General features: G+C 44.9%; 1 protein-coding gene across 5 annotated transcripts in view; it reads left to right on the forward strand.

Moving 5' to 3' along the window:
* The first annotated feature begins 12,628 nt into the window (after positions 1-12,628).
* The window catches only part of Nnt (nicotinamide nucleotide transhydrogenase), a 96,541-nt gene continuing 93,786 nt past the window's right edge, over positions 12,629-15,383 (forward strand). Inside the window, exon 1 of one of the 5 annotated variants that reach the window (XM_070041138.1) lies at positions 12,629-12,763. The gene's annotated coding sequence lies outside the window, so the exon portion shown is untranslated. Of the gene's footprint in view, positions 12,764-13,141; positions 13,251-13,396; positions 13,418-15,383 lie in introns of those variants that run through there. The other 4 variants (XM_070041140.1, XM_070041141.1, XM_070041139.1 and 1 more) reach the window with 4 other exon arrangements.

The raw sequence follows: 15,383 nt of genomic DNA on the forward strand, positions 1-15,383 counted from the left end.
GGGGAGGGGAGGGGAGCGGGCCTGGCGCCGGGCTCGGCGGACGCGCACCTCAGGGGGCGCGCAGGTGCGCACCGCGACGCCGCTCCGGCCGAGCCCCGCGGCCGGGCGGGGAAAGGGGCCCGGCGGGGAAGCCCTGCCGTCCGCGGCCTGCGCGGGGGACGGGAGCGCCCGGGGACGGGAGCGCGGGGACACCCCCCCCCCAGGGCCCACTAGGTGGGCACCCCGGAGAGGCGCACCCACCCCTTTGCTCTTCCAGAAACTGTGAGACCGTGCACTCGGTTCGGTCGTGTCTCCCTCCGTCCGGCCCTCCCTCCCGGTTCCCCTGCTACCTGTCATGTCTGGTCGAATTACAATACAACTGCTCAGCTCCTCCTGTCATTTATAAATGTGGAAGCCAGTAAAACCCTGCCAACCGAAGCCAGGTGAAATTCATCTTTATTTAACCCAATAGGCCCAAAATGTGTTTTAAAATCAGTTTTTCAACATGTAATTAGCATAAAGATGTAAATGGAGAGCTCTTTCTCCTGTTTTTCAGGTTAGTTGAAATCCAGTGTGTTTTCATATCTACATTTGGGATTGGGCTCATTTGCGAGTGCTCCAGAGAATGTCTCTGGCTAATGACTTACCAAACAGCGGAACAAGGCCTTAGTGGTTAGGTGCGAATTAGTGGTTTTTGTCAGGCCTGGTGGTGCTAAAGCCAAATGAAAAAGGAGTGCAAATAATGGAAAAGAGAGAAATAGACTTCTTCTCCCTCAGATGAAACCATCTCCACAAATTCTAATTTTAGTCTTATGATTTATGCGGGGCTTTGTTTTTCTCTTTTTGTCCTCAGAGTCTTTTTAAAAACTTGTTAACCCTTCATTCTTTTTACTGATTAAACCCTAATGTCTTCGTCTAAATCAGTGAGGAAAAAAAATGTCTTCAGTAAGAACAATCGTGAATAAATGAATCGTGTTGTTAATGTTGGGCAAGATTAAAACTTAAAATTAAGGTGAGGTGTTGCTTTAACATTTTAACGTCTTTTATTATATAAGGTTGGACAGTTGTGTGTGTGCATGCATGCACATCGGTGCACACCAGTACTAGGACTTGAACTCAAGGTCAGGGTGCTTTCCCTTAGCTTTGTCACTCAAAGTTGTCATTGAGTCTTTCAGACTTTCCTGTTCAGTCTTTGAACTACAGTCCTCAGATTTCAGCTTTCTGAGTAGCTAGGATTACCAGTATGAGCTACCGAACAATTGAAGACTTTTTGTCTGGACTTCACTATCTAGAAAGAACCCATAAACTATCCTCAAAAATAGTGTGGTATCATGAATATCCCACTGAAGTAGCTGTTCCAGTTCTCTCCCAAGTCTTTATTGGTTTCTACTATGCTTTTGTTTTCCCTTAAAAGATTTGTGTGTTTTTCTGGTGAAGGGGATTTTACCTAGGGCCTTAAGCATGTTAAGCACTGTGCTCTACTACTGAGTTCCTCCTCTTAAAACTTTCATGATATCTAGCACCTTTTCAAACACTTGGGACTTTCCTTTGTGAAGGTAAAATGATACTGCATTCATTGTTAATGTCCAGGCATCTTTACAGCCTCCTTTTGTTAATCAGGTATCTTTAACCTTCTCCCTTATTTGCTGTCATGTGACTGACTCCCCCCCTGCCATTTTTTTTGGACAGAGTCTTCCTGTATAACTGGGCAATCCTGGAACTTGCCATCATTTTATCTCATCTCAACTTTCTGAGTGCTGAGGTTATAGGTTTATATCACCCTATCTTTCCTGCTTTAGCCCCCTTCTTTTGTGTAAAAGGAGGATTTAGGAATAATATGAAAGGATTTAGCATCATGAAAATAATGTTTATGCTTTATTTTTTGCTTGCCACTGTCTCAAGAACTTTGTTTGCCTTTATCTAATATCTACAAAAGACACCAAAATACAAGAATTCAGATCCATCTGGGAACTGTAGTAGTGCTAATTTGCAGGGGCTGGTATTGCAAAATGGCAAAAAGCCGCTCACACAAACAAAACTGAGCAACATATGGGATTCCTGGGAAAAATTATCAGAAAAGCCCCATCTCCACATTTCTACCTTATTATATGGTGGAAGAAGTGTAAGTTTAGGAGGGGAATGAAATTTAGAGAATTTGGAGAACATGTAATATAAGAAAGGATCTGCTGTGAACTATGGCAGATATTGTTTCCTTAAACTAGACCTGAAAAATATTCTCCAGGAAGACTTCTTCAAACTGCCTAATCTTAAATGTTTTCCCTTGTGATGGCTGAATCTTGAAGAACTCTGTGTTGGTATATAACATGTTAGTATTTGGTTGGTTTGCTTGCTTGCTTTTTTTTTTTTTTGTCAGTCATGGGACTTGAACTCTTGGCCTGGGTGCTGTCCCTCAGCTCTTCAGCTCAAGGCTGGTGCTGTATTACTTGAGCCACAGCGCTGCTTTTTCTGTGTATGTGGTGCTGAGGAATCAAACCCATGACCTCATGCATGAGAGGCAAGCACTCTACCACTGAGCTACATTCCCAGCCTGCTTTTTAACTCAGTACTAGGGTTTGAACTTAGGACCTAACACTTGCTGAGTGAACAGTTGCTCTATAGCTGAACTAGCTGAGCTATGCTTCCTGTTCTGTGTGTGTGTGTGTGTGTGTGTGTGTGTGTGTGTGTGTGTGTGTGTGTGTGTGTGTGTGTGTGTGTGTGTGTGTGTGTGTGTGGTAGTTGTGGTTGTAGTAATCTCACTTCCTGCCCAGGTTTACTTCTGGACTGCAATCTACCTGTTTTAGGGTTTCCATCATAACTGAGATGACAGCTGTGCACCACTACACCCAGCTTCTTGGGTTGAAATGGAGTCTCCTGGACTTATTTGCTAAGGCTGGCTTAGAATCTCATTCTTTCAGATCTCAGCCTCCCATATAGTTATGATTGCAGACATGAACTATGAGTGCCTGGCTAGTATTCAATTTTTATAATGGCTCTTCCACTATTCTGACTTGGAGGAAGAGAATGTGGGTATAGAGAATGTCTATACCCTGCGATCCATCCTAATACTACTTTAACAGTAACAGGACTTTGCTTGGTTTGGCAGCAAGAAGACTAGTTTTCAGAAGTTGCTGACTTTCATTTTTGGACATTATGGGAATAGACAGTTCAGCCTTTGTAATGCAGCTAATGAGATTTTTTTTTCCATAAATATAGAGGACATGTTTGTAAATCATATCAAACAGAAGATAGGTATCTAGAAGGCTTAAAGAGCTCTTGAGCTGGTGTTGGTGTCGCATGCCTATAATTCTAGCTACTTAGAAGGCTGAGATCTGAGGATTGCGGTTCAAAGCCAGCCTGGGCTGGAATGTCTATGAGACTCCCATCTCCCATCTCCATCACCAGAAAACCAGACTTGGCGCTATGGCTCAAGAGAGCGCTGGCTTTGAGGTGAAAAGCTCAGGGACAGCATCCAGGTCCAGAATTCAAACACCACAACTGACAAAAAAAAAAAAAGCTCTTAAGACAACTGCAAAAGAACAAGCCAGTTAGATAATGGGGCTGCTACATGAATGGGGTTAAAAAAAAAAGTCAAGTCGAGAATACAGAGTGTTTAAACCTAAGAAAAACTTACCCTAAAATAAGTAGACATTAGCCAGGTGCCTGTGGCTCACGCCTGTAATCCTAGCTACTCTGGAGGCTGAGATCTGATGATCATGGTTCAAGACCAGCCCAGGCAGGAAAGTCCGTGAGATTTTTATCTCCAACAAACCACTAGAAAACTGGAATTGGCACTGTGGCTCAAGTGGTAAAGCATGAGCCTTGAGCTGAAGAGAGCAGTTCAAACCCCACAACCGACAAAAAAATAATTAAAAATAGCCACTAAATGAAAATTAAAACCCTATTGCATTTCACTATCCACTTACCAGGATGGTTTAAAAAATTTAACCCAAACAAATATAGGATATATCAAGGATATATAAAAAAACTAGAAACTGAGTCACTCACGCTTTATCGGTAAAAAGGTACAAGGGTAGTCTAGAAAGCTGTTTTGATAGTTTGTTCAATACATACACACACACACACACACACACACACACACACACACACACACACACACACACACACACACACACACACACACACGCACGCACGCACGCAACCCAGCAAGTGCATTCCTGGGCATTTCTCCCAGAGAAAGATTTATGTCCACATAAAACCTGAATCTAAATGTTTATAGTGACATTGTTAATAATAGCCTCAAACTGGAAATAATCCAGATGTCCTTCAATGGATGAATGAATGAATGATGGTATATTTATTTATACCACAGACTACAGCTCTGTGAGCAAAAACAACTGATAGAACATTGATATATCTCCAATTATGATGAGTGATAAAAGGGTCAATCTCAAATGATTATTGTGATTCCATTTTTATAGCCTTGAAATAAAAGAGAAGAAAGCTTGGTGATGGAGGCTCATGTCTGTCATCCTAACTACTTTGGAGGCTGAAGTTTGAATATTGAGGTTCAAAGCCAGCCCAAGCAGGAAAGTCTGTGAGACTCATCTCTACTTTAAGAAAAAAAAAAAAAAGAAAGGGACTGGGAAGGTGGCTCAGTGGTAGAGCACTTGCCTTGCATGCAGGAGGCCCTGGGTTCGATTCCTCAGCACCACATAAGCAAAAAGAAAAAAGCCGGAAGTGGCGGTGTGGCTCAAGTGGTAGAGCGCTAGCCTTGAGCTGAAGAGCTGAGGGACAGCGCCCAGGCACAGAGTTCGGGCCCCACGACCGGACCCCCAAAAAAACCAACAACAACAAAAAATGGACCTGTGACTTATCTGGTAGAAGCTCAGAGTCAGAGCCCAAGCTCTGAGTCCAAGCCCCAGACCAGCACCAAAAAAAAAAGGGAAAAAATGTATAAAGGATCAATGAGGTAAAGGGATGGGGTTTGGATGAGTAAATGTGGTTATTAAAAGGCTGGGTAAAGCCGGGCGCTGGTGGCTCATGCCTGTAATCCTAGCTACTCAGGAGGCTGAGATCTGAGGATTGCGGTTCAAAGCCAGCCGGGGCAGGAGAGACCATGAGACTCCTATCTCCAATAAACCACCAGAAAACCGGAAGTGGTGCTGTAGTTCAAGTGGTAGAGCGCTCGCCTTGAGCTGAAGAGCTGAGGGACAGTGCCCAGGCCCAGAGTTCAAGCCCCACGGCCGACAAAAAAAAAAAAAAAAAGGCTGGGTAAGACAGGGAAGGTGGCTCAGTGGTAGAGCACTTGCCTTGCATGCAAGAGGCCCTGGGTTCGATTCTTCAGCACCACATAAGCAAAAAAAAAGCTGGAAGTAGTGCTGTGGCTCAAGTGGTAGAGCGCTAGCCTTGAGCTGAAGAGCTGAGGAACAGCGCCCAGGCCCTGAGTTCAGGCCCTACAACCAGACCCAAAAAAATAAAAAATAAAAGGATAGGTACTAGGCTGAGAAGGTGGCTCAGTGGTAGAGTGCTTGCCTCACATGCATGAGCACTAGCCTTGAGCTGAAGAGCTGAGAGACAGTGTGCAGGCCCAGAGTTCAAGCCCCATGACCATCAGAAAAAAAAAAAGGCTAGGTACTGTGAACTGTCCTTGTGATAGAACTATTCTATTATGGAATATGGTGCAAGGCACACAGATCTGCACACGTGAAAACATCTCAAATATGCCCAGAAGTGCGTATACAACAAAGGTATCATTGTGTTACCATTAGGCAAGGTGTTACCACTGGGGGAAGCTGGATAAAGAGCAAAGATGATTTCTCTATTATTCCTTACAACTTCTTATATACCTATATCTGTAAGTAGAGGTGGTTATAAATTTATATAAATAAATGTGATTTGAGTATGAAATGTCTCCTACGGGCTCATTTGTGGAAAGCTTGGTCTCTAGCAGAGGGTGCTATTTTGGAAGATTCTGGAAGCTTTAAGAAGTGAGGCCTTGCTGGAGGAGAGGGTATGTCCTTGGGTGCAACATCTTGTCCGGGCCTCTCCTGTTTTCCCCTCACTGGTTTCTAGCTGCCCTAAAGTGAAGGGCTTCCATCCACCGTGCCCTTCATCCATGCCATGGGCCTAAAACCAGTAGAACCAGCTGATCATAGACCAAAACCTCTGAAACTATGAGCCAAAGTAAATCTTTCCTCCTCTAAACTATTTCTTTCTGGCATGTGTCATAGTGATGGAAGGACTAACACAATAAACCTTGTTCTATCTTATTGTATCATTCCCAGTACTTTCTTAGCTAACTCAATTCACTCTTCACCACTCAAATCATCATGGCAACTTAAATGCTATTATAAATGAGTACAGGCATCACTAAGAGAAAGAAGAATAATTATCTGATGTGTTTGTTCTCATGGGTTTCATCTGTGTAAATTATCTTCCTTTCCTGGTCTCTTGGGTCCACTATGAAATATAAACCCAACCAGTTAGCACTGGAAACTCACATCTGGATCAGGTCCAATCCATCAGTGTCTCAAGTAGCCCAGGATGCTGGCTAACACCACTCCAATATCTAGTGATAGGTGTTTAATGCTGAACTCAGGTTATTATAACTCCAAGAGAATAGGAGCTCATTCATTCACTTGTTTGCTTTTGCAGTAAGTATGACTATGTTATGTGAAATAGTGAAATAGTGTTGTAGATTATGAGTATTGAAAATATGCATGAGTATGAGTTAATGAGACTGTAAGCCTGGAGACTAGAAGCCTGTTTTGTAGCTATTGGAGAAACTCTGGGGGGAAATATTGTAGTTACTGAGGTCATTGTGGTAGAAGTAGAAAAAAGGACCAAATTCAATCATTGTGGAAGAAGTTGGCAAATTATGTGAGGCATTCATGAGAGGCCAGAGATGAAGAGGACTCTTAGGATGCTGCCTTTGTAAGTAAGCCAAAGTGGGAATACCAAAAGGAAGAAAGTTCAAGGATAGAGGATGTCCATTTTGGACATCTAATTTGACAGGTGGCATCCAAATAGAATTGTTCATTGGGCAGTTAAATTTAGGTGATAGAACTCAGAGGGGTGTTTTATGAGTTAAGAGATTGGATGGCTAGACACAAGAAGAAATAAGATTATTTATTTAAAACATACAGAGACAGAAAAGAGAAGCATCGAATTTAACGGCTGAGATGATGGAGAAAAATCTGTTTACATGGAAAACAGGAGTCTAATGAAAGCATATGAGAGTGTGAAAAAGGATTCTCTAGAGTGCATGAAAGTGTACCCTTTCCTGAGGCTGAGCTTTCAGTCCCTATTATTGGATGCTCCTTGCTTGAGGCCATCAACAAACAACCAAACAACCACCCCTGGTAAGCTAATGAACATTCACTAAGCAATCTTCTCATTGTAATTTTCTTATTTGCTTAAATTTGTCTATTAAGAGGAATGATAACAATTTTAACAGCTAATATTAAGTAGTTAAGCACTTTATGAAGATTTAATCTTCAAAGCAACTTTATAAGGCAGATACCATTATCCCTCCTTATATACAAATAATATACAAATGCTGAAGTTCAGAGATTTTAATTAACTTGCTTAAGATCACAGTGTTTTAGTTGCAAGTACCAAGTCCACAACAGTTTGCCTTCAGAAGAAATGGATCATACTGATGCGAACATTCTATTGCCACTGAGTTACATTCTCAAAGTAATAATTAGGCATTCCATCAATACTAATATTTGAATAACAGAGATTTTGTGAATAATTTGGTTGCAAACAATTGCCAAAATAGAAAATATAGCTTGTCTACAAAGTAGACTGAAGTCAATGGGAGGTATAAATATGGTGCAGATATTGCAGCAGAGGGACAATGCTTTCTGTGCTCAGCTAAAAAGAGAAAATTTCTTTGCCAAGTGTAGATGGGGGACTAAAAAGAAGGAACTTTGAGGAACATGGTAAGAGTTGTAAGAGCTGCTCTGGGTGAGGAAGCTGTTATGTAGGAGAAGAGGTCATAGGAGACTGGCTGGTTGGTACAGAGGCCTGAGGTTGAACACTTAAGCTTTTAGGGACAATCATTTTGGCATACCTTGATGTAGGGACTGAGAAGCCTCTTACTGGGACTATAGTTTCCTCATGAACTTGAAGAAGGATAAAACAGGCCTGAGCAACTACTTGGAATGGAACAGGATGCATGGGGGAAGGCAGGTAATACAGGAGAAGGAAAAAGGAGACTAAGAGGCAGAAATAAGGGAGCTGAAAACAAAATGGAGAAAGACTGAGATATAGGAGCAAAAAATTTTGGAGAAAATTCCGGGTGAAGAATCACAACATGCATTATTCTACTAATTACATAATTAAACTAATTGAACTAAGTATTTGCTGTCCAGCAGCCAGGTAATGTAATAGCTGGAAATACTCATTAATCAGATGATGGCTAGAGTCCAAGACTGGCACTGAAGAGAAAGGAGTGCCATTACTTAATATATAAATATCAAGCAAGAAGTCTTTTGCCTCTGGCATGTTCTGTTTCCTTCTTTGGCTTAGTCGCTTCACTGATCTTTTTGCTGGTCTATGGTCAAATGCCAGGAACTTCCTTCCATTTTACTTTACAGAGTACTCTTTTTTTTTTTTTTTTTTTCAGGAAGTTAGACACAAGTAGTGGTGCCAAAATCAGTAGTGTCTTACACAGGCTTAAGCAAGTGCTGTACCACTAAGTCCATATCCCCAGCTCTAATGACCTTTCTCATAAAAGCTGCCAAGTGTGCGTATTGTTAGATATTACGAATCTTATCTCATTGCAGCTGTTCAGTTAGCTAATAATAGATTGTACTTTTAAAAAGGAAGTTTGAAATAATAAACTGGACAACTGTTTAACGTGTTATGATGAGAAGACATTAAATTTACCTATTCTCTGACCTGGTTTTAACTGGATGCCAGATTTTGGTAATAAATCATCCTAGGAGTGTTTAGTCTACTTGTTTTTTTTTTTGCCTTTTAGGCTTTAACATAGATTAAAAAATTTAAATTTACAATAATGAAACCTGCTACCCTTTTTGCTTCTGATATGTTAAGACTCTAAATATTAAATGCTATTTTTAAATGCTATTTATTTTTATTGTTAAAATGCAGAAGGCTTAAATTTTGATAGGTATCTTAATTTTGAAATTTGTTTAAAATGAAAACATCCAATAGTAGGACAGTGTACAAGAAGAGATTGCAAATATGAGAAATGCTATTCTAAAATAAACATTTGGGGGCTGGGAAGAGTGCTTGCCTTGCATGCATGAGGCTCTGGGTTCGATTCCTCAGCACCACATACGCAAAAAGAAAAAAGCTGGAAGTGGCACTGTGGCTCAAGTAGTAGAGTGCTAGCTGTGAGCTGAAGTGCTAAGGGACAGCACCCAGGCCCCACGACCAGGCCCCCCCCCCCAAAAAAAATCCGGTGCCAGTGGCTCATGCTTGTAATCCTAGCTACTCAGGAGGCTGAGATCTGAGGATCATGGTTCAAAGCCAGCCCTGGGCAGGAATGTCTGTGAGACTCTTATCTCCAATAAACCACCAGAAAACCAGAAGTGGCACTGTGGAGCAAATGGTAGAGGACTTGCTTTGAGCTGAAGATCTGAGAGACAGTGCCCAGGCCCAGAGTTCAAGCCCCATAACCAACAACAACAACAAAAAAGAAATCTTCATTCATTTTTTTGTTTTTTGTTTCTTTTTTTGAGATTCCTTGTGTGAACAGCATACATAATTAAATGTAGGAGCTTATGATAGGTTACATGTAACAAATGTTTTATTGGAAGCAATGGTAATCAAATTATGGTTGTACAAATGAAGAGAATGAAATTAAGTTTCACATGTTCATTATTAAAATGACAGTATGGCTTACTATTCTTTTTCAGAAGTGAGAAGCAGTTATCTTTAAATTTGCTTTCAGGTGATACAGTCAAGTCAAATTCAATAACACACTGAGCATTAATTTAAGCCGGGGTTTCTCAGCCTTGCCATTTGGGTTTGGATCAATCTTGTTGTGAGGGTCTGCCCTATAAAATATGGTATATTTGGCATTAGAAACCTGTCCTTTGTAGTTGTAGCAATCAAAATGTCTCCAAACTACTTTATTCCTTGGAGTACAAATTTCCCCAGCTGGGAGCGTGCGTGCGTACGTGTGTGTGTGTGTGTGTGTGTGTGTGTGTGTGTGTGTGTTTAGTGGGGCTGGGGGACAGTCCCAGGGGCGTGTGTGTGTGTGTGTGTGTGTGTGTGTGTGTGTGTGTTTAGTGGGGCTGGGGGACAGTCCCAGGGGCTTGGGCTCTGTACCTATACTTTTTTATTTTTTTTTTTTTGGTCCGGTCGTGGGGCCTGAACTCTGGGCCTGGGTGCTGTCCCTCAGCTCTTCAGCTCAAGGCTAGTGCTCTACCACTTGAGACACAGCGCCACTTCCGGCTTTTTTCTTATGTGGTGCTGAGGAATCGAACCCAGGGCCTCTTGCATGCAAGGCAAGCACTCTACCACTGAGCTACCTTCCCAGCCCTGTACCTATACTTTTATGCTTAAGTCTAGCGCATTACCACTTGAGCCACACCTCCACTTCAAACTTTTTTTTGTTTTTGGTCAGTTGTGGGGCTTGAACTCTGGACCTGGGCACTGTCCCTGCGCTCTTCAGCTCAAGGCAAGCGCTCTACCGCTTGAGCCACAGCACCACCTCGGCTTTTTTTTTTTTTGGGTCCAGTCGTGGGGCCTGAACTCTGGGCCTGGGCATTGTCCCTCAGCTCTTCAGCTCAAGGCTAGTGCTCTACCACTTGAGCCACAGCGCCACTTCTGGCTTTTTTTTTTCTTTTTGTTTATGTGGTGCTGGGGAATCGAACCCAGGGCCTCAGGCATGCAAGGCAAGCACTCTACCACTGAGCCACCTTCCCAGCCCACCACCTCGGCTTTTGAGTGGTTTATTGGAAATAAGAGTCTCAAGGACTTTCCTTTCCTGGCTGGCTTTATACCTCGATCCTCAGATCTCAGCCTCCTGAGTAGCTGGGATTACAGTTGAGAGCTACCAGCGCCTGGCCACTTCCAACTTTTTGATAGTTAATGGGACATAAAATCTCCTGGACTTTCTTCCTGAGGCTGGCTTTGAACCATGATCCTCAAAGTTCAGCCCACAGAGATAGTAGAATTACAGGCCTTAGCTGCTGGCACCTAGGGAGCCATTCATTTTTAAGCCCAGAAAAAGAAGCAACCCTAACCCTCTACAAACGTGTTGATTTTATAAAAAGCTTATTGTTATTATTATTATTTTGCAGTGTTGAGGAACAACCAAGGGCATGCTCTACTAATATCTGCAGCATAATTTACTCCCTTATCTTTATTTATCTGCCTCACTGTACCTGCCCTTTCACTGACCTGTCTCTAAAGCTGCACTTATTCACTATTATTTTATTTTTTTGCCGGTCCTAGGCCTTGAACTCGGGGCCTGGGCGCTGTCCCTAAGCTCTTTTTGCTCAAGGCTAGAACTCTGTCACTGAGCTACATTACCAATTCAAGCTTTTTCTGTGATTAGCTGGAGAATTTTTTTTAATGTACTGTGTGAAGTTATTTCATTTTTCTTTTGTTGTATCCTTGGTTGTCACTTTTTTTTTTTTTTTGGATACCTGTGTCTTATAATCTATGTTTATCTGATTTGGGGAAGGGAAGGGGAATAACAAAATGATGAGACAAAGGACAAAGGGTGAACCAATGCAACAGCAATACTCACAAGATGCTATGTTGGAAATGAACTTTACCACGGGGGCGGGGGGAGTGCGAGAGTGAGGGGGGGAGAAGGAAATTGGGAGAAAAATGAGGGATTGGGTAACAATGCTCCATAAGAAATGTACGCATTACCTTACTTATGTAACTAACCTCCCTGTACATCACCTTTACAATAAAATAAAATAAAAATTTTAAAAAGCCACAGACTTGCCTCCCCTGGCTTCAAATTAAGATCTTCAGATCTCAGCCTCCTGAGTAAGTAGAATTACAGGCTGAGCCACCAGAGCCCAGCTTCACTATTATTTTAAAACAGGACACTGAGATCTTTCCTTTCTGCAAACTCTTCCAGGCCACAGACTTGTCTTACTTTATCCTACTGTGGAGTCCATTTGCTGAATGATCTTTCATGCTGAATTAAACACATAACACGTTTCTCAGAGTAAGATTTTCTCTGGGGGCACATTTCTTGTTTTCCCCCGAGTTATGCAAGGCCGGCTTTGCCTTCTGCCCATTGACTGTTTCAACTAAAGTGGAAAGCAGTAACACTGGCACTTCATGACGTGTCCCTTTGGTGAGTGAGTGAGCATTGTCTTCTCCATGTGTCGTTCCCTTACTCTCAGCGGGAATACACCTGCAGAATGAGTAACTGTGCGGAAGGAACTAGCAGGTCACCACGGTTTTGCTGAAAACAGCTTGGAGCCGGTCAGCAAAAGTTCACAAGGTCAAGGTCCAACGTGGGCCTCTTCCAGACGCTGGGTGCAGAAGAGGAGCTTCCCCCGGGCTGGCGCGGGTGCAGAAGACACAGACGGGCAGATGTGTGCTCGTTTTCGGGCCTTGCCACCGTTTCTGAGCAATTTAACTCCACCTCCCCAAGCCAGACTGGAAAACAACGCCCCCATTCCCGCCCCTCGCCTTCTCCTCCTCCTCCTCCTCCTCCTCCTCGCCTCCTCCTCCGCCTCCCCTGCCTTTGGTCCTCTCCCGTTACCGAAGTTGAGGGTTATTTTCCTAGAGAGCGGGAGGACAGGCCGGCCCCACGGGCGAGCGGGGCTCCACTTCCCGCCCGTCTGCTCCGGTGGGACAGCAGGGCGGGTCTGTAAGTGGCTCACCCGGGCGGGGAGGGGGAGGCCGAAGGAATTGCTGAAAGTCCGCGCGCGGCGGGCTCGGGCGCCGGGTTTGATTGACAAGGACGAGGGGAGGCGGCGGGGACGCGCGGGGGCGGGGCCGGGGTCCCGCGGGCCCGGGCGCAGACAAAGACGGGCGGGCCGCCAGCCGGCGGGACCCCCTGTGGCAGGGTGGGCCTTCCGTCCGGTCGCCTTCCTCTCCCGAACGGACCCTGGCGGGAGCGCGAGGGGCCCCGGCAGGAGGGAGGCCTGGGCTGGAGAAGGGGCTGAGGGAAGGGGGGCGCGGGGCCGGGCGGCGCCGCAGCCATCAAGTGGGCGTCGCCGGAGCCACCGGCCTGGGGCTGTTCTTCCGGGTTGGAGGCGCTGGCCTCGGGGAGCCGGGTCTGCCCGCGCGGCGTGGCGCGGCGTGGCGCGGCGTGGCGGTGCCCGCGCAGCCCGGGCGCGCAGCCCTCCGCCCAGGTGAGCGTGTGGCGGCGCTGGCGCTGCGGGCGCGCGGAGGGCGCAGCCGGGCCGAGCGCGCGCGGCCTCGGCTGTCCACGCAGGCTCCTCGGGGCGCAGAGACCTGGCTGAGAGCAGACGGGGTGTGGGGCCCGCGGGGCCCTGGAAACGGGGTGCACCCGAGCCGGGTAGTTTGTCTCCCCTTTCTTGTGTGCTGCTGGGTCTGTGTGGAAGGCAGTTGGGGGGTGAGAGTGGGGTTGGACTGGGATCCCTAGCAGAAGGCAGAACATGAGACCGCAGCCGTGCCAGGTGCAGATCTGGGAGCTGGGGTGAGGGGGGCGAAAGTCCTCTGGGATCACTTTGGCCTCCAAGAGGGGAGGGGGTGGAGAAGATCATTAAAGACATTCGGTGGGCAGTGTCCCCAGAGAAACGGCAGCTGGACGCCCTCAAACTGTGTTTGCTCGCAGAGGAAGTTGGAGAGTGCGGTTGCGGGTTGGTTGGCGACACAGGGAGACAACTAGCAGAAGTTTTAGATGTACTTCATGGCAGACTGGTGGTGGTGGTGGGTGCCAGCCTCTGAGGCCTGGGGTGGGGTGGGGTGGGGGAGGAGGGCGCAGACCAGTGGGGCCAAGCTGAGGGAGGCCCAGGGCCCTGGCTCGGGCCCAGAGCTGGTCCAAACTTGACTCGGAATGAGTGCTAGGCAGCCTGGACCAATGCGTTGCCAAGAGAAGTTATAAATAACTTTCTACCACACGTTCTTGGAGTGGCAGTTTAGTTATCCAGAGACAACACCTGTGACACTGGCCACGGCACTGGTGGCTTGGGGCTAGGTCACAGCTGCATGCCTTTCCAGGATAGGGCATTGTGTCCTTGTTGGTATATGTAGCTGTTAAAAGCATGACTTGTTTATATATTTACAAGTGTCCTTTATTTGCCCTGGGTGCTGGGCTACGCTTAAGATAGGCTGTCAGGGAGGGTGGAGCTCCCTTGCCTACATATTAGTTAAAATGCTGCCTTCTTTGTTTTACTCCTTTTATTTACAAAGCATGCCCTTAAAAAAGACTGAAATGATTGAAGTGACAGTTATCCTACTTTCTGCTGGCTTGCTGAGAATGCTTTCTTTTGCTAATAAGTATGGGTTTTCCTGGGTTTTTTTTTCTTTTTTGGTCGGTAGTGGGGCTTGAACTCAGAACCTGAGCACTGTCCCTGGTGCTCCACCACTTCGATCCACATTTCCACTTCCACTTTTCTAGTGGTTAATTGGAGATTTGAGTCTCAGGGACTTTTATGCCTGGGCTGCTTTCAAACTGCCTCAGATCTCAGTCACCTGAGTATCTAGGAATATAGGCATGAGCCAATAGTACCCAGCTCCACAGGTCTTTACAAACATTCCATTTGTCTTTTAAAGTTTTTGATGTACTGGAGATTGAACTTTAGTCCTGGAGCAAACAAGCTTCTACCATTTGAGCCATACTCCTAAATCTTTTTGCCTTTACTTTATTTTCAGATAAGGTCTTTAGCTAATTTTGCATTATCTTGGGCTAGCCTTGAATTGCAGTCCTTCTGTCTCCACTTCCTGAATAGTAGCTGGGATTCCAGGCATGGATCACCATGCTTGGTCAAACATTTTATTTTCAAAGGAAATTTTCTGAAAATACTTGGAGAATGTTTAATAGGTAACCAAGCTCTAGAATAACCGGTTGATTATCCAGTCCTTCAGTCCAAAAATACTTATTGATGTCTCTTTTTTATACAAAGCTCTGGGCCACAGGTCATTGGAAAGTGAATATAACAGCTAGCCAGATGTCCTGTTCTTTTAATTTTCTCAACAACTCTATTGCCAGAGTATTTTGTTTTCAAACCCTCAGGAGAAGCCATTTGTAGTCGATGTCATTATTATTCTCATTTTAAAGATGATAAAATCAGGTACAGAGAAATTAAGTGAGTTGCCAAGGTTACACAGATAGTGGAAGGGCAGAAGGGACTTCCAGCCCAGAGCTCACCCTCTTAAATTCTATCCAGTCTTCCTTTGCTAGATTCAGTGCTTACTTCCAAGGATTTTAATGTCTACTAGGGTAGGGCTGAGGATGCAGCTCTGTGGTAGAATGCTTGCCTAGCATGCTTGAGGCTCTTCCATCTCCAGAACCACACACA

The sequence above is a fragment of the Dipodomys merriami genome, unplaced genomic scaffold, assembly GCF_024711535.1.
Source record: "Dipodomys merriami isolate MVZ:Mamm:240054 unplaced genomic scaffold, mDipMer1.0.p SCAF_30, whole genome shotgun sequence".
Classification (NCBI taxonomy): domain Eukaryota; kingdom Metazoa; phylum Chordata; class Mammalia; order Rodentia; family Heteromyidae; genus Dipodomys; species Dipodomys merriami.